Raw genomic sequence first — 16,666 nt, forward strand, 5'->3', positions numbered from 1 at the left:
GAGGAGGAGGATGAGGAGAAGGAGATGACAAGACTTTTTTCATTTTTCAGTAGCTATTAACTATATAACTACTTCAGAAGATGGCGATACAAAAATAAAACAAGAATTGTCTGTTAGTTCAAATTTTTGCTCAGCATACAATACTCTGCTAGGGTGGTCAGTTGACTCAGCTGAAGTTTGAAAAAATAATCACTTTCATTCTATCCAGATCAATATATCTAACTGGCAAGTGAGCTTTATGTGAAGTTTTTTGAAGGGTCTAGGTATAGTGGTATACATGTTGACAAACATTTCCCAGCAAAGCAGTGAAAGCTATAATGGGTGCTCAAGACACTTGCCACTATTATCAAACATAGCCATTCATAGGAAAATACTGGGTGGTCTCAAACAACTATGTTAGCAACCTAACTGGTGGTCCTAATTTGACCGCCGCAAAATGACACATGGTGGTCTATGACCACCCATTAACATTGTATGAATCCAACATAGTACTCTTGTTGAACTTGAGCCCAAATAATTGTCATGATTGGATGATTGTAAGGTGCGTTTAATATAGCATTTTTTTTTTCAAGTTTGATATTGATGGTTTAATGCTTTAGGATGCATTTGCTTTAGAATTCTTAAGTGGCTAGATTTGGCTAAGGGAGCTTGACACACATTGAGGACGACAAATCTAAGGGATGTGACTTTTAAGTTTTTGTTTTTTGTTTTTTTGTTTTTTTTGTTTTTTTGTTTTTTTTTGTTTTTTTTGTATTAGGGAATTACAAAATAACAGTAATCTAAGAAAAATAACTCCAAATTTATTAGCTAGGCTAATGTGCTTATCATGTTCCTCCAATATATATATATGATAAAATAACTATCACAAGTTTAAAATCCATTCAGTTTAGTTATAGTCCAACTGATCAATCCGATAAACTACCTTTTACATACCTTCTAATGAGAGGAGTCACCCGCATCATCTGGACGGGATTGACGCATCATTTGTTCGATCTGCTCTTTCCAATTCTTCATGGCTTGCGTCTTCGCTTCCTAGTTCGAGATCTTTTCTTTCAATTGCCGGTTCTCCGCTTCCACCATTTGCATCCGGATAACCATCGCCTCCTCTCGAGCCTTGGTGGCTTGACGCTCTCGGTCAATCTCAGCACGAAACACCACACTGAAAGAAGATGATGATGTTGGGGCGGCATATCCACTCCCAAGACCATTCAACCCGCCACCCGATTGTTTCCCAAGCACATGAGTGCAGATCTCGTCATCCATCATCAGCTGACTGCCCTCTGCAACGGGTGCATCCCTCAGCTCAAGCATCTTTGCCTATTTTCAATCAGGAAAATGATGAAAATGAAGAAATAAAAATACAATTGACGTTTTGAATAAGATAATGAACTAAATAATCTGCTTGACTTACATGTTTCATTTGCGCACCCTGGCACCGCTCCCCCAATATCCTCTAATGTTTTCTCTGATACAGATCCGGCCTCGACTCCAGGTCGCCAATGACGGGATCATGCTACATTATCATATAAAAGTTCATTAATATGAATTCAGCGGTGTCAATATAAATAACACTTGTCAGGTAATGGTCAGATAGTTTCGTAGCAATTACCTTTCGATGATTGACGAACAATTTCGAGCCACCGCAATGCGTCGTTTCTAGTTTGCTGCAATTCGCAGCATTTTTTTCACATATAGCCTACAAAATAGATGTAATGACTTTTTATTATTCACATAAATACGAAAAAGTAGTTATTGTAATTAATAGAAACACATCACCCGATAGTTAGGGTCGCGAAAATGGCAACACACGACCCACCAATCCTATAGGGAGATCTTATCGTATGGGTGCGCTTCTGCCTCATCTCCTATCTCCCTAAAATGGTTGCACATTTTGCTGCGATAGGTATTAAACCGAGAGCACAACTGCGTGTTCACCGCCTTTTTGACATGGTTTGCGGTGAAAATGTCCATGTCAAACTCTTCCTGCATATGAAATATATATTGAATGTTAGAGAATCTTTTGGGTAATATATTAAAAGTGAAAGAAATCTTTTAGGGTTACTTACCAAGATGCACTCATATAGAACCAAGCGCTGAGCCTCTATCACCTTTGGCCAGGTAAAGAAGGTGACTGGAGCATATTGGTGACATATAATGTCAAGCTCCCGTGACCAAGCTGTGCACCAATCGTCAAGCAAGGTCGTAAAGCCTGGAGGAATTTCGATACGGATCCGCCGCCTAGTCCTCTCCAGGTGCTTCTTTAGTGCAATGTTCTTTGCTACACCACGGCCTGAACTTATTTGCGTTATAGAGGTTGATTCTGAAAGAAGAGTTAAAGAACAATGATATAATCATACACGTGAAATGACAATAAATATATTATTCTAAATCAAATACTCGTAACCTTACCAACGCTGCTCATTATGGTCGGCAACTCACCCTGAGCTTGATCCCCAACTGATGGATCCATGTCGAGCTGGGGTCCCGAGGGCTCATATGGTGTTCCATCAGCACCGACATGCTCAGTCACTCTCGAGGATGACTCATCATCCTCACGGGATGATGTTGTCGATGGCCTAGACTGAAGTAAGCGACGATGACCTCCTGGTGCCATGTCTACAAAATAATTCACAAGTAAATATAAGAAGATTGGATATTAGATGGATGCATAGTAAATATATTTTCACCTATTTTCACATGTCAAATACACGGTGACAACATAACACGCTTACCCCTATACGTCCTCAATATCAATATCATCCTCACTTTCTAGAGTGTCTTCCTCTTCACTACAGTACTCAACCATAGTTTTATCTTCCCCATCAATTTCATCACTGTCGATGAAGTCAACGTGTACAGAGGGTTCAATTCTAATGTTAGCAGTTCCTACGTATTCTGTCATGGCACCAACCCTATTTAATGGTATAGGATCGGTTTCGTCCACGGCAACATTGATAGTTGATTGCGTTGCTACACTAACAAATGGTTGATATTCTTGGAAAGCATCATCGTTGACACTCATCTCCCCATCTGCGACTTCTGTAATATCATACAAACTTCGAGGAGGAATTTTTTGGGCCACATGCCATTCACCCTTTAATTTTGTGTCCTTAAGGTATAACACTTGTTATGCCTGTGTCGCAAGTACAAAGGGGTCGTTTTGATACCATGTTTTACTGAAGTTGACACTAGTAAAGTAGGCATCTGTATTTATCCCGCTCTTTTTATTGCTAATGTCCCACCAAGTACACTTGAAGATGTGGGCAAGTCCGTTAGCTCCATAGTAAAGCTCTATAATGTCATCCAACACACCAAAATAGTCAATTTCCTCATTTCCTTCTATGCCTAGCACCGCAACTCCAAAATTTTGGGTTCTTCTATGCAATTTGAGGGACTTCGTATAAAATCGTAAGTCGTTGATAATGCAACCGCTGTAGCGGTTAACTCATTGATCGGGGTCACATGCCAACACGTACAAATCTTTACTTGCTGTTGGTTCTTTATTATAATACATGACTTTCATCTATTAATTACAAAGGACTTTAGATGAGTAAACCGTCAATATTGAAAATGTACATTGTAGTGAACTCAGACAGTAGTTGTTACTTACACGGCACCCAAACCAATTGGCAAATTCCTTCTTATGTCTTTCGTCAACATTCCTTTCATTTTGAGTCAAAAGTTTAGCTTTATGTTCCCTATATGCAACAATAGTACATGTTAATGTCAACTAAGTATATATGCATATGTAAATACAATGCAAAGTAAAGAGTTTTGAACCACGTACTTGATATATGGAATAATTTCATCACAATTATTGAGGACATAAAAATATGCCTTTCGTAGGTCATCCGTATCAATGAAATCGTAAACCCGTGCACCGAACGGCCGCATATTTCCTCGAAATATAGAGCTCATCGGTTCTTCATCTTCAGCATTAATAGCATGAATGTCTGCATTTCACTCCTCAAGAGTAAACCTTGTTTCAATATCATGTAGATACATTGAGCAAAATGCATAACATTCACTGTCAACGTATGCCTCAATGATTGAACCTTCTGGTCGTGCCTTATTGTGCACATACCCGTTCAAAGTGGATAAAAACCTGTGCATTTTACACAGCATTAGTGACTTGTACACACAAAGAAAAAAAACAAAGAAATCATGAGAACATTGTAAGACTTTATAATTTACCTTTCAATAGGATACATCCAACGATATTGGACTGGTCCTCCAATTGTGGCTTCCATTGGTAAATGGCCGGCTAGGTGGACCATCACATTGAAGAATACTGGCGAAAATATTTTCTCCAGCTTACATAGTATGATCACAATGTCCTCTGCTAACCGTTCAAGTACGTTTACACACAATTTCTCGGAGCACAACTGTCGAAAGAAGATCTCCAATTCAATCAGCACCGAGCAAACATCTTCGGTCAAGTGTCCATGAAGGAAAATGGGCAGAACTCGTTGAAAAAGGATGTGAAAGTCATGACTTTTCATTCCTAACATCTTCCCTTCCTTCGTGCTTATGCATCGAGATATGTTCGATGCATATCCATCAGGGAACTTCACTGATTTCAACCATTTGAAGAAATTATTCTTCTCATTTTCGAAAATGTGTAACAGGCTAATGGCATAAGAAGTTTATCCCCATCATGAATCAGATGCAACTCAGGCCGTATTTCCATATCTTCCATATCCCGACGAGCATTTGCATTGTTCTTTGTCTTCCCATTTATATCCAGTAATGTACAAATGACATTCTCACAAATTTTCTTCTCGATGTGCATGACATCCAGGTTGTGGCGTAGTGGAAGATCTTTCCAGTATGACAACTTGAAGAATATGCTTCTCTTTGTCCAATTTAACTCCCACTCAACACGTTTCCTTTTTCTACTGCTAGGTGATTTTCCAAATTTCATATCTCTGATCAACCTGAGCTGGTTTAATATCTCTTCCCCACTTAGTCGGTTTGGTGGCAACCTTCGTTCAGGTTTTCCATTAAAGCTTATGACACCACGAGTCATCCAAGGATGTCCAGGTCGTAAAAAATGACGATGACACATAAAACATAACTTGCGTTCATACTTTAAGGATAAGGACCCAACATCCTTATTATACACTGGGCATGCTAAGTAACCTTTCATGCTTTAGCCTGATAAATTGTCGTAGGCGGGGAAATTATTAATTGTCCACAAAAGTACAGCATGCATCCGAAATGTTGTCCCGGATTCCACATCAAATGTCTCCACTCCTTTTCCTATAGTTCTTTCAACTCATCAATTAATGGCCTCAAGTAAACATCAATATCATTACTAGGTGCCCTTGGTCCAGGAATAAGTAGAGACATATAAATGAAGGGTTCTTTTATACATCGTCATGACAGCATATTGTATGGCATCATCATAACTAGTCACATGCTATACAGGTTGTTCATGTTACGGAAAGGATTGAACCCATCTAAAGCAAGGCCAAGTCTGATGTTGCGAGGATCACTAGCAAACAATGGATGTATTTTATCAAACTCGGCCCAAGCTTCGAAGTCCGCTGGATGGCTAAGGGTGTTTCCATCTTGAAGACGTTTCTCTTTATGTCATCTCATATCTGTAGCAGTCTTTTTGCACATATACAATTGTTGCAGCCGCGGGATTAATGGATAATATTGCAAAACTTTTTGGGGGATCTTTTTACCTTTTTTATGATTAGTTGTATACTTCGATTCACCACATTCTAGACACTCATTCGCATTTTCATGTTCACCTTAAAAAGTGCACAATCATACATACACTCATGTATTGTAGTGTAACCGAGACCCATTTCACGCATGTATGTCTTTGCTTCATAAAAGGACTTTGGAAGTGTTTCACCATCAGGCAGTGCTGCCTTAATGAGGCTTAAATGCATGTTGAATGCGCTCTGAGATAATACATGCATTGTCTTTGCATGAAGCAACTTTATCAAGAACTCTAATTTTGAGAACTTTGTACAATTTGGATATAGGGGCACCCATGCATCCCTCACGAGATTAGAAAATGGTTTACCAAATCGATTTAACGTACTAGGATCGTAAGGTATGATACCTACTGAAGTAGATTCATCACAAGTAACCGTATTTACTAACTCTTATTTATGTTCATTAATTCCCTATAACATGTTCAAGTAAATGGTGCTGATTACATTGTCAGAATGTTTATAACGCATGCATTGTGAATCCTATAATCAACCACCTTCTGTCAAAAGGGTACGGATCCTATCCCATTCAGGAATATTGCAATTACATTGCGATCAATCGCTCAAATTCCTTCGTCGTAGTCATTATAAATTTCAGCAGCATCTCCCCATGGCTCTCCAAGTACACAAGATGGGGGAAGTGCACATCATTTGCTAGTGTTCCATCACTAAAAAATTGTCACTACACCCCACTATGCACCTAGAGAATACAAGTAAAGACGCGATCGAAATATATAATGACAATGACGAAAGCGTGAACGATGACAAGAATGTAAATACAACTTCCTAAACTGTCCACATTTGACAATTCAATAATGGTTAAAATACAAACATCACTAATCGTAAATGAAACAAATAATCGAGATGTTCAATTGATTATTAGTCTACATAATATGACTAATAATCAATTGAATTTTAACAATTGATTTGTCCCACATGTACGATGAGGCATGAATGTATAGTAACCATTCTTGAACGGGTCTAAGCTTTGATGCACACATGAAATGACAATAATTAATTTTGCATAAGGAGCCCGTGATAAGTAAGTAAGGCATAAGCTTTATGGCATTGAGTAAACCTTTTGAGAATTTCAATGTTTAGATAAAAATACATAAATAAATTACATGTACTTTAAAAATAAGGAAAAAACTACATGATTATAAATGCAATGTAAAAAATAAATATACTTTTTAAAATATTTTTTAGTCATTCAAAATACTAACTTAAATTCATTAAGTAAATCAATCCAAGAGAAAGTTATAAAATTGTAAAGTTCATATTACTTTCAAGATTTATGATACAACTCCCAATTATTCCTATATTGTTTCCAAATCTCATCCAACAATAAACCTCCACCTCACCTCAGTCAAAACTCAAATCATCACTTTCTGATCCAATATATCTCCCCATTTCTTAACCTCCTTTTCTTTCCTTTCCACATTGATGCACCCAACCTCCTTCTTAATAGGACAATCTCATCCAACAACAACCTCCCACCACAGTGGTTTAAGCAAGGAGATTCTTTTTCCCTTTTTTATTTGTTTCTTATGGAAACTAAATTGGAGGAACCAACCAGTTGAATGATTATGATATGCATGTTAACATTATTAGCTAAATCCACCATCAGAATAATCCCAAACATGCCATAAAAAACTTAAGAACACTCAATTAATTAAAATAACCACAGCAACGCAAACTAGCAACTTGGGAACTAAAAACAAAAAAGATGCATTACATAACTTCACGAAGCAGCTATAACCATGGAATAATAACTATAAAAAAGGAAGTATAAATAATAATGATGACCATAATAATAGTTACAGCACTCTAGAAGGAGCAACATGCAAAGCAAAATGAGGGCATAAAGGAACATCATCCACTGCCATATATAATAGAGCAAGAACAAACTAAAAAATTTCTCCTCACACTTAGTTTCAATCGCTCTCCTATAAAATATAATATAAAATTACATTCCAAATCCACAAATTCAAATTCAAACTTCAAAACTTATGCTCTAAAATGTCCCACAATAATTAATTAAGAATTATTATTTGACAATTAAAAAGAAAAGTTATGTGAATTTATTAATCTACAAATTAATTGTAAGATCCCCATTCTAATTTCAAGGCAATCAAGTCCAACTTTAAACTATTATGAGTGGACGTGATATACATATATACCAATTTAATTCTAAAGTTTGAATTAAATTTTGAACCCATCCACACATACACATATATCCCGTACTCAAATTTTCAATGTAAGACGACTTAATAATAAGTGAGATTTCATCACAACAATTTATCAATTAGTTGTTATAACTTGTTGGCATTGCAATTTTATCTTTTTCAAATTATGAAGATAATTGTCTTATAGTACAATATGGGGAGGCTAATATGTCAAAGTGGACACTCAATGTATGTCGAGATTTTTATATTTGGTATTAACTATTAACGTGACACATTAATCTATTAACGTGACACATTAATCTAATGTTTGGATAAGAGTATTGATTTATGAAATTTTACATAAGAGTATTGTGAGGATCCTCTTTGGAATCATAATTTTATTTTTATGTGTATGGTGAACTTGAACAGGAGTGCAGAGGGAGTGTGTTGGATCCAAGGCTGAATGTATGTGGACATGTAAGCTCAACTATGGGAATTTGAAGAGCATCATTAGTGACGCAAAATTAATCTTACCATGGAGCAGCAGGAGGCTGGAGGTGTGGAGTCAAGTTGTCTGTGGATCTGGGGATGACTGATGCTTATGTTTGTGGTCCGTGGAGCCGGGAGGAGATGACGACTCAAGCTGGGGATCATTCGCACTTCGCAGGCTCGCAGTACCGGCAGGTCCCCATGTAGCAGCGCACCAAAGGAGAGGAGAGGCGACTCAGGAGAGGAGAGATTTGAGATTTGAGAGAGTGAGAGCTGAGAGGTCAGAGATGAGGAAAGGGTAAGAGCTGCGGCGCAGGTTAAAGGCCCTTAGGGTTTTTTTGTACTAAAGTCTAAAGTAGTAGTGACGGTTTCAAAATCGTCACTAATACCCTATTATTAGTGACGGTCATCCAAACCCATCACTAATACCCTTAACTATTTCTTTCGTAAAATTTTTAAAAAACACTAGTAGTGACGGTTTCAAAACCATCACTAATAGCCTTAACCATTTCTTTTTAATTTTTTTAAATAAAAAAACTAGTAGTGACGGTTTCAAATCCGTCACTAATAACACCTTATTAGTGACGGTTCTACCAAACCATCAGTAATACCCTTAACTCATTTTTTGAAATAATTATTTTAATAAAAACACTAGTAGTGACAGCTTTCAAAATCGTCACTAATACCCTTAACTAATATTTTAAATTCATTTTTTAAATAAAAATACTAGTAAACTAATACCCCCTTATTAGTGACGGTACTACCAAACCATCACTAATACCATTAACCATTTCTTTTTCAATATTTTTTAAATAAAAATACTAGTAGTGACAGTTTCAAAACCGTCACTAATACCCTATAATCGTCGCTAATATTTTCCCGGTAAAATTTTGGTGCGAAAATTTTTTATCGCGTTGTTTTAGTGACGAAAATATTAGTGACAGTTTTAAAATCGTCAATAATAATGTCGTATTAGTAACGGCTGCTAAAACTGTCACTAATACTTAAACTATTAGTGACGGTTTTTAAGAACCGTCACTAATACCAACTTTTAGTGACAAAATTGAATTCGTCACTAAGACTTTCGTCACTAAAAACCAATTTTTAGTAGTGTTAGTTTCTTCCTCATCTGAACTTGAGTTTTGGATTTTTCTTTTGAATTTATTCTTCTTTGTTAGTATTCTTGCAAGTTTCTTAGATATGAAGGCTAGTTCATCTTCTTCATCTTTATCACTAGAGTTTTCTTTTGATGCTTTAAAGGCTATAGATTCTTGAGCTTTAGATTTATCACTTTTTTCATTCATGGTCATCTCATAGGTGAGAAGGGATCCTATAAGTTCATCTAGGGATGTATTTTTAAGATTTCTTCCTTTTGTTATATATGTGGCTTTTGGTTCCCATATTGGAAGAAGTCCTTTAAGTATTTTTCTAATCATCTCATAAGTTGAGTATGTTTTTCCAAGAGCACTGAAGGAGTTTATAATGTGTGTGAACCTAGTGTACATATTAGTGATGGTTTCATCCGGGTTCATCTTGAAATTTTCATACTCACTTGTGACCATGTCAATTCTACTATCTTTAACATCAATGGTTCCTTCATAAGTAACTTCTTGCTTATCCCAAATTTCCTTTACTGTTTTACATGTCATAACTCTATTGAATTCATTCATATCAAGTGCATAATATAGGGTGTTTATTGCACTACAAGTTTTGTGATCTATTTTGGTCATCTCATTTTCTTCCTTAGGTACCTCTTTTCCATCTACAAGTTTTTCAGGAATTAAGTCATGATGTGTGACAACCTTCCAAGCCTTCCAATCCATGGTTTGAATATAAATTCTCATCCTTTATTTCCAAAATGTGTAATTTAAACCACAAAAGATGGGAGGCCTAGTTGAGGATTGACCCCCTCCAAAGGGAGCTACTCCTAGGTGTGCCATCTAGATCTTTATATAACTACTTGTTAGGATTTTTTATAACCCCACTCTAATACCAATTGAAAGTTAAGGAGTTGTCCCAAGAGGGGAGGTGAATTGGGTTATTAAAATTTCTTTTAATTCCTTTGGTGAATTCTTTGATCTCTTGTTAAATTATCAAACACACAACAAGTACTTAATTACTTTAATCAATCAACAACACAACAAAACTTAAACAAACATCCAATCAATCAATCAACTTTAAAGTAATCAATCACAAAATATAATATGCAACACTTTAGCAATTTTTAGCTTTTGTATGTAGTCCTGTGAATTTATGTAAGCCTTGTGGTTAATGGATTTGATTTCTCAATTTGCTGCACAATCAACACTCTTTCCGAAACTTAGACTTTAAATAAACTTTCAGTTAATGTCTTGGGTGTTGAATCAATTAACGTACTCTTTTATGGTTTTCACAAATTATTGATCAACCAATATACTCCCTTTCGCTTTCCGCAATGCCAAAAACAAATTAAACTTCAGTTTATTTAATTTCCAAACTACATAGTATTTATGATCATGAATTTTAAAACATCCACGCGGTTTATAAGCATGCTGGAATTTAAAGAGTAAGGGAAAGAGAGTGGCACCATGTTTTTTACGATGTTCGGCTTATCCCTAGCCTACATCCAAGCCTTTGTACAATACCAGCAAAGGATTCGACTATACAATTCCTTTCCGGCGGAACAAACCTTACATACTCCTTCAATAGGCTAGAGCAACGCCTCTCCAAGTGATAACCCACACTCGGTCACTCTTTCAATAGGCTAGAGCAAGACCTCTCCAAGAGATACCCCATGCTCGATCAACGATCCAACAACCTGGAATCGTCAAGAACAAAGAAACAAGAGTTGCGTACAATGACACTCTCACAAAGAGTAGATTAGTACAATTTCAATTACTATGTACTTCAATAATTAAATATCAATATGAAATACAGTGAAGCTCAAGAGAAGAATTCATTAAGTTCCTTCTAGATGAGAATTAGCAACTCATAACTCAGAGGTATGATGGATCAGCAACTTAGAAATTCAGCAATTCGGTTGTGCAAAGATTTGAGCAAGAGTGATCTTTAGAAGAAAATGCAGGTAGAGTGCTTGAATGTTGATTGTATGCTTGGTAATTTAATTCATTAGGTTAAAGGAGTAATTATAGAGTTTTTAGAGTGATTTTCCTTGTTTCTTGCGTTGCTTAGAGTCTCCCCCAAGTTTTTATAACGTTTAGATTTGAAAAACTAATTTTTGAAATTTTCCAGTTAAAGTTCAAAATTTAAAAACTCCGCAGGTCAATTGGCTCGGTCAGTCGGCTGACCAGTCGGCTGAGTCCATTCTGTCTGTCCAGAAATTTCAAGAATTAATTGTCAGCCGGCTGAGTGAACATAGTTCATTCAAGTCAGTCAACTGGACTGTCCAATTAAAAGATTTAATTGTTAGTTGGCTGAGGGAACATAATTCATTCACGTCAGTCGACTGGACAGTCCATTTTTCCAAAACTTTCATTTTTTTAAGACTCTGATCCCTTGTTATTTGAAAAACTCAAATGCAACTTTTAAAATCATTTTCCGGGGTTTTCAAAAATTTGCCTCTAAGTCTATACTGTATCCTAAAGAGTTTCAAAGTATTTCATAAAATATTTAAACATGAAGTACTTATATAAAGACTTCTTAAGACAATGACATTCTAAACACTTAAGTCTTCATGTTTACTTTGTTTTCAAACTTTAATATACTTGAGTTTTCTCTATAATATTCATGCTCTTATAATCTTCAAGCTTTAATATATCATCTTAGAATCCATGCCTTTAAGCTTCTTTTGATCATATTTCTTTTGATTTTAAACTTTCAATGGATCATTGTGAACACTTAACCTTGTTTTCTCATAGTTAAGTCCTGAAATGTCATCACTTAACCATATATGTTAAGTTCCTTTTGTTTGTTGTCATCAAAACAAGATATTAAGCCTTGTAAAGCCAACACCTTCTATCTTACAAATTATAACTATGCAAACAAGGGTAAACTACACTCAAAATCAAGACCTAAATAAATAATTAAAAGTCACTCGGTTGACCGAACATAGCTGGTTATATTCAGCTCAGTCAACCAAACCATTTAGGGGTCAATAGTTTGACCAAGGTTCAGTCGATCGAATGGTTTTTGAATGTATCTTCCATAGTCGATCGAACTGGCTCGTGTGTGACACCCAATTGTTCACCCAACCGAACCTCTAGTTCATTTATAATTGAGTTGAACGAACCATATGAATAGCAAACCAAACTTAAAATATAGTCAACTGAACCTCAAACGCTTTCAAAATCGCCTTAATTCAGTCGACTATATCTGTAGTTCAAAAGTGTCTCAATCGACTGAACTTGGCACTTGGGTCGACCGAACTTAAAATATAGTGGACCAAAACTCTTGGGTTGCCATATTTTTTAAACGCGGTAACTAAGGTTAATTAATGGGTAAATTGGATTAAAAGCTTATTAAACAATTTTAATAATTCCCTCTATGTCCCAACGGTCAATTTTTTGGTATAGGCTATATATATACTCTCATTTGCAAAGATTAAGGATTGATTAGCACCTTGATTAAGAAAATTTCTCTCTGAAATTCTTTGAGTTACATGACTCACTCTAAAAATGAGTAGCTCAGAAGTTATCTCAAGTATAGGAGTTCATTCATGTAATTATTAGTCTAAGGGACAGATCGTCTCCTCAGGAAATGCCGTTTAATTCCAAATTTAGTGTAATTCCAAAAGAAAATAAGAAACAAAAGGTTTATTGAACACGGTTCAGATTCGGGTTTTTGAGATTTTGTGATAGAATTGAGACAACGTGAACCCTAACTAAATATTTAACATGCATAAAAAACAACCAAACAGCTCACTAATCAAATGAAGATAAACTAAAATTAAACTCATCAATGACATAACAATAGATATCCAACTTTACACAATGATAACTTGAACAAAATAAATAAATTTTGTAATATCTCAACTAAATAAAAGAAAACTAAACTAAATAATAAATAAAGCTCAACTAAATAAACTAACTTTAATAATAAACTCAGACAAGATCTTAAAAAAACTAACTATAATACTGAAAATACCCCAAAGAAATATTTAAGTTCCAATAAAGACTTTAAATAAGAAAAATAAACTGATTCTTTTTATAATAAATAATAACCCAAACAAATGTTTAAGATCCAAAACAAGGTTTTGAAAAGAACAATCTAAACTTAATTATTCAAATAATCCAATTAAATTAAAATTCCAACAATGACTTTGATTAAATAAGAAAAGACAAATAATAATAACCCAATCAGAAAAACTAAAAATTCCAATGGAGACTTTTAAATAAAACAAGAATAACGATAAGTAAAACAAGTATTTAAATGGAAAAGAGAAAGAGAGAGAAGAGAGAGAGATAAGAGAAGAAGAGAGATAAGAGAGATGAGAGAAGAAGATGAGAAAGAGAGAGAGAGAGAGGGAGGAAGATTAAGCAGGCTGTGGAGAGTTGGAGAGAAGCTGCTGCTGCTGCTGCAGCGCACGGCTTGCTACTGCCATGGCCTCCAAGGCCAAAGCCAAAAGAATAATAAAATTTCCAAACCCTACCTACCCATTAAAACCCCCCTACTGTGTTGACTTTTCAACAACACATAGAAGAAAACCCCCAACCCACCACGCACGTCTTCACGCTCAAGAGACCCAGCGCATGGGCTTCCAAGCCCTCCCACGCGGCCACATCCATGCATGCAGCCCATTTGCTTTTTTAATTCCCCCAAGGCCAGCCCCTTCATTCCAGCACAAGCCTCTAAGCTCTCTTCACCGAATGGGCCTGCATCAACACACGACTTCTTGTGAATGGCTCATCTTCAACCACGGCCTTATATATTTTTCTTTTTCTTTTTCTTTTTCTTTTTTTTTTCTTTTGCATGGATTCAATTTTCTTGCATTCACGTGCATGGATTCTTCACGGCTTCCTTTCACACACGCACACAGTTCACGTACACACTCGTATATTTTTAATTTCGGCTCAAAAGTCCAAAAATTTATCCCGCAATAATAAGTTACCAAAATTCGTAAATTATCGAGTAAAGATCTAAATATTGTAATTCGAACTCAATGTTAAAATATTGAACATAATCAGACATTTAATTAAAATTATAACTTTTAATGAATGAATTTAAACGCTTAATTACGTAACTTTGACTCGTAATCACTACACATTCTTATACAAGCCTATATACCTTCATTCCCTTGAAAATCATATTTAGTGAGAGTATTGTGAGATATCTTACACTTCCTATACAAGCTTATACTCTCATTGTTGTGATTGCTTGTTGATTTTATTAAGAGTTAAGCCCAAAAGTTTTTCCCTTTAGATTTAATTAATAAATTCATTTTGAGGGTAAACTTTTATCGGCTTGTGAGTCTTTACATTTTTATTGCAAGACCCTTGAGTTTGTCTTGTGTTTTCTTTGAAGAAAATAATTTTTGACAAGCTTAGGTTCTAAATATCTCTTATGCTTGAGTTTTTGGAAATCTGTTTGAGATATTTGATTGTACTTTTGAAATCTTTGAAATCCTATTTGTGGTTGATATATTTATATATATTGTTTAAAAAATATTATCATAACACACTCTCACACTCTGATTGTCACACTGAGATTATCTTGAGAGTTGTAATATTGTCTTCACTGAGCTTATAGATCTTTTCATTCTAAAGTGCATTAGTTATACTAGTACAAATCTGCTTATTGGAGAAGCACATATTTTTGTACATGAAATTTGTATTAATTATTTGGGTATTCTAGGCATGGCCTGAAGGGGTGATAATCTAACTCGAAAAGATTGTATGTAAAGGTTGAGGTCAGCCCTGGTAATTTGACCTAGTTGTAACCGGTGCCGCTCCACCCGTTAAGTGAGCCGTAGTGGAATCTTCGGGCTTGAAATCTAAGGTGGGGACATAGACACATTTGTCCAACCTCGATAACATATTTGGTGTTATATTTTCTTTACTTGCTTTTCTCTGCTGTGCATGCTTGGTTGATTTACTTGTATTGTTAGCTTTGGTGTGATCCCAAGAGGGGGGGGGGGGGTGAAATGGGTTTTAAAAAATTTTCGACTAAATTAAACATTTACGCCGATTCACCACAAAACATATCTCATTCAATATTAAACGTGTGTATGTAAAATGATTAAACTATTGGTTCATGCATACACGTGTATTTCATTCAATGTAAATGTGTGCATGCAACTAAATATAACAACAAATAAATAGGCATACACATACTGAATTTAAAGTGTAGTAATTCAAATGAGATAGCGAGAGAGCAACACCGGATATGTTATCGAGGTTCGGCCAAACCAGCCTACATCCTCGCCTCGGGCATACCTCCCAATGATTCCACTAAACCTGCTCACTTAATCGAGTGGAGTAGAAATCATTTACATCCTCTCCTTATGGGGTGAGGAAAACCCCAGCTCAATTATTAAGCCGAGCTGAACTAGTCTCACTTACGGGGCTGAGACTCCCCAATTCAATTCCGGGCTAAACCGAACCAGTCTCATTTATAGGGCTGAGACTTCCCAGTTCAATTCACGGGTTGAACCCAACCGTTACATTAAAACATTTTTGTACATATGAAAAAGCTTCTTAATACAAGCAAAGATGTACACAATGTGCTCAATAAAACATGCACTCTCTTATGATATGAAATATCCTCAGTAGAGTCAAGGGTGTGTTTCTAAATAATTAATGCACAAATATATGTATGAAAATATGAGTATTATGTTCTCCTATAAAGATTTTGCAAATAAATAATATTTGAAGAAACTAGGAGTTTTAAGTTCAAAGGTATTTGTGCAACAAATAATTTTTCTCCCAAAAATATTTACCAAAGAAATAACCGGGAGAAAAACCTAAGATATACTCTCAAAAAGATTTTCACAAATAAAGAACAAGTAAAAGTATATGCATACAAATAAAATGTCCGATATAAAATACTCTCTTTAAAAAATGATTTTGAGATATAACAAGTGAAAGAGAGTTGGAGAGATTTGCTCAAAATATTTTGCCCCAAAAGAATGATTTAAACAATAAAAGGCATTTTGGGGGAACTTTGATTAACCAAGGATTAGAGAGAAAATTTATGTTAATCAAAGTTCCTAATCAAAGCAAATGAGGGAGTATTTATAGACTTTCTAAAAATTATGACCATTGGGGAAACGCTGGGTATTATTAAAAAGATTTTAAATGAGTTTAGGAAATTAACCCAGATTTAATTAAATTTAACCCTGGTAAA

The sequence above is a fragment of the Malania oleifera genome, chromosome 3 (genome assembly GCF_029873635.1).
Source record: "Malania oleifera isolate guangnan ecotype guangnan chromosome 3, ASM2987363v1, whole genome shotgun sequence".
Classification (NCBI taxonomy): Eukaryota; Viridiplantae; Streptophyta; class Magnoliopsida; order Santalales; family Ximeniaceae; genus Malania; species Malania oleifera.